Source organism: Danio rerio, chromosome 14 (assembly GCF_052040795.2).
Source record: "Danio rerio strain M-AB ecotype USA chromosome 14, GRCz13ab, whole genome shotgun sequence".
Lineage (NCBI taxonomy): Eukaryota > Metazoa > Chordata > Actinopteri > Cypriniformes > Danionidae > Danio > Danio rerio.
The window spans coordinates 44,468,769-44,472,987 of record NC_141034.1 but is presented as its reverse complement, the minus strand read 5'-3'; positions in this window follow the sequence as shown (position 1 = coordinate 44,472,987).

Genomic DNA, 4,219 nt, shown 5'->3' with positions numbered 1-4,219 from the left:
AAAGTGACAATTAACAACAGGAATAAATAAGGGATGATGAGCAGGTTGGTATGGCAAAATAAACAGTGATAGGATGGTCAGAACTCATACACGAAGCAAGAAACTAGCTATGCATGCAAATAATTGATACATTATATGACATTTAAACATATAACGAATGGTAGAATATTGCAACATAGGCTTATTGTGAAAACTTACCCATATACATTTCTGGAGAGCGCAAATTATGTAACCAGCTACGTATGGCTGCATTTCACCTTTAAACAAACGCTACAGGGCAGTAAAATATTGCCGATGGGTTAGTTTTTTTTTTTTTTCACGCTAACAACTGACTGCTTACCACCATGAGGACGGCTTTACCGCTGTTGGTCCAGTGTCTCGCCGTGTACGTCGACAGACTTGAGACGCAGAGAAGAGTTGACCACAATGATGCGATTCGAGTCGGGCAAGGAACGGTTCCAGAAAGCAGGTAAGGCAAAAAATAACATAAACAATTAAAAAACAGGGTGAAAATGTGGTATAATCTGAAAATGGTGTAAAAAAAAAAAACAGGCGAGGGCTTTTCTTTTTCTGGATTGCTTTTGAAAACACTGTTGGTTGGGTTTACGAAATGCAGTGGTTGGCTTAATCTTTGCTTTTGAAAACACTATCAGTTGGGGGTCTGTGGGGTTATCGATCGGTCGGTCGGTCGGTCGATCGGTCGGTCGGTCGGTCGGTCGGTCGGTCGGTCGGTCAGTCAGTCAGTCAGTCAGTCAGTCAGTTAGTCGACAGCAGCCTATGGTGGATTTACGCAAGAACAGCAGGTGCGGCAGAGAAATTTGTGATCCGAAAAAAAGCATACACAGCAGCCTCTGGTGGATTCGCGCAAACAAAAACCGCAAAAAAATGTACCTCCTGGGACGTATTCTGTGATCGCCAGAAATGTATATAGAGGTAGAAATCAATAATAAGCCTGTGCTTGAATATTCAAAGAGAATATTGACATGGGATATTTAGTTTATGGCCACCATTTTCACACTAACTGTTGTTGTGCTATTTATTTATGCATTTGTATGTAATATTATTTATTTATTTTACAATTTTAGTTCATTAATACAATCTGGACTGGATTATTTACCTGTTTTGCATGTTATTTTAATGTCAATTTAGCTTACTGGTTAATTTGTTGTTATTAACTAATAATAAAAATAAAAAAATAATAATGAAATACGTTTTGTGCCTGGAAAAAATAACAACAGTCCAAACAAGATGGACAACATTTATGGACAACAAACCATGGACCCATTTTAAAACCATGTATTACTGTTTATTATTCATCAAAGAGTATAAAACTGTTCTTTTCGCAACAAGACAAACACTCCAACGTTTTACATTTAACATTTTTTCTACAGGTCTACTTTTAATACGGAAGTGCTTTGGTTTCCTTACCGTAAATATAGTCGATAGCTGTGCAAAATTGATGGCATCAGCTGGGTTTGAATGAAACAAGAGAAAACATATCTACAGTTTGATACAAATGACCAGAAGAAGCATCAGCCTAAAATGCCTGGATGAGGTAATAAACTTGCAATACTACAAAGCTACTTATTGTTTAATGCTGATTAATTCACAAACATTTTAAGGTGTGCAAAGAAAAAGCACGCTAAAACAGATCTAGGCATTGGACAATCTCGCTCTCTCATATATATGATGTTTTAGTTTTTTTGGGGGGGTCTTTTTTAACATTTGTATTAATTTAAAATTATTTATGTCATGGGGATTAATTAATTTATGTAAATTACAGTAAAAAAAATTCTAAAATGACCTTCCAGATCTTCTTTGTATTTATTTGTATATACACTGTAAAAAATAAATAAATAAATAAATAATAAAAAAAACTTTTTTGAAGAAGGTTTTGTCGTTTCTCTGAAATCAAGAAGTATTTTCCAGACAAGCAAAATATTGTCTTGTTTTTAAAATAATAAGTGAAAATTAAGTGTGGTTTTCCATATAACAAGCAAAATAATCTGCCAATGGGGAAGAAAATTAGTCATATTTTCTCTTTGAAATTAGATTAGTTTTCTTACCCTATACTAGCAGATTAATTTGCTTGGTTTAAGGAAATACTCACTTAATTTAGACATTTTTGATATTTATTCTAGAAACAAGACAAAATATCTAAGCAAGATGTATAGTGTATATAGTATTTCTCCATAGACATTTACATTAGATTTCGCCTTCACTATTGGTGTCTATTGGAGGGAATGTGTCAATAGAGCCGCCATTTTAGTACAGGGTAGCGCTCCTTTGAAATTAATGTGGGACCATGGTGCAGTAGAGCACTGGCCATTCCAGAGCTGGACATTTATACACATATATCAATGATCGGGAGTTTTCCTGGTGGTCAGTATGCAATTTTTTTTTTTTAAATTATGAAAATTATAGTAGATGGATAAGTGAACATGGGCATTGCCAGTGTGTTTGTGTGAATGGAAATGTATTATTCTCCCTCCCTGTTAAATTTAATCTAATCCATGTCCAGAAACACACAACTTTTCCTGCTTTCACTTCTCATTCTTATAGAGGGAGCGATTAATTTGTGAATGAATCTCCGTTATGAACGACTCATTCTCTTAACCGACAATAATACAAGTTTCTGGCACCACAGCATCTTGTTGTAATATTTCATTTACGCTGTTTGCTGATTTTATTCAACCAAACTAGTATAAGCCTAGTATTTAGTGCGAGTTGGTGCTACTTTCCTTACTCTATTATCATCAATACTTGTTGAGCACAAAAGTTTGTAACATACAAAAACGTAAAAAAACTAAATCTTACCTATGAAATGTTCTGCCTTTGTGCTTTGTTTTCTTTGCTCGTTACTACGCCCATACACAGCGCTAAAGTCCAGCATCTTCACATTGGCTTGAGTCTTGACTAGTGCAGTTGAAGGACATTTGTTCTGGGAGCACTGTACAAAGGTGGCGGCGCTATTGACAAATGCTCAGGGTCCGTATGTGATATCTTGTTTATATATCTATGGTATTTCTATTTTCAAACTACTAATAACATCAATAAAAGTCATGTTATTAACCGTAGAAACAACAAAAGCTACAAGAAAATGTTAGATAAAGTATATTTTTACAAAACCGCAACCATACGAAAGGCATATTAACTGGATTAAACCTTTAAGAAGTATTATTTTTTTAAATAATTTAGGAAGTCCCTCTGCAATTACCCCTTAACTATACTCAATGATGTTAATAATGAGGAGAAAAGAGACAACAGAATATTGCGATTGACTAATCAGAATCAAACATTTCAGAGAGTCGCATAAAACATATACATATATATATACACAGAGTGTAAATATATTTTCACAGACTTGATGTGTTTATTTCTCTCCAGCAGATAGCTTCATGGCAGCTGTCACCTCACAGCTGTGTCAAACATTCCCCAGCCTCATCACCACATGTCCACTTTCACACACACGGCCCAGCCTCACACACTGCCAAACTCCAGCTCCAAGTGTGATATTTAAAGGTCACATATTGTAAGAGTCGGATTCGTTGCGATTGCATTAATTACTATGCCAATGAAACGGCACTGCTTAATATAAATTCAGACTTTACAATGTATGAAAAATCATGGCAGTCTTCTTTGCTTTTATAATGTCTGGAAAATGACATGACAAGGCTTTTAGGACATGTCTACAATAATCTATGTATGTCTGAAAACGGTGTTCTTGTTCAAAAACACATTTGGTCCACACTAGCCTTTTAACAAAACACTGTCTAAAATGTCAGAAAACAAAGCTCAAGTAATATGTAAAGCTTATTAAAAAGCTCACTGAATATTACTGTAAAAAAAAAAAAAAAAAAAAAAAAAAAAAACAGAAAAAAAAAACTTCTTGAAAAGTCACTCACTGGTACTGATAGTGTTATGAAATAAACAAAATTGACAGTCAAATCATTTCCATTTCATCTTTATCTTTATTCTTATAGTTCTTTTACGGTGTAGATTGTGTCAAAGCAGCTTAACATAGAGTTTCTAGTAGATTGAAACTGTGTCAATCCAGTTTTCAGAGCTGGAGTTTAGTTTAGTTAATGTCAGTGTGGTCCACCGATGTGCAGCTCCACAAGTCCCAAACCAAGCAAGCCAGTGGTGACAGTGGCGAGGACAAACTTTACCAATTGATAAAAGTGAAAGAAAAAAAAAAAAAAAAAAACAGGCTCAGTCA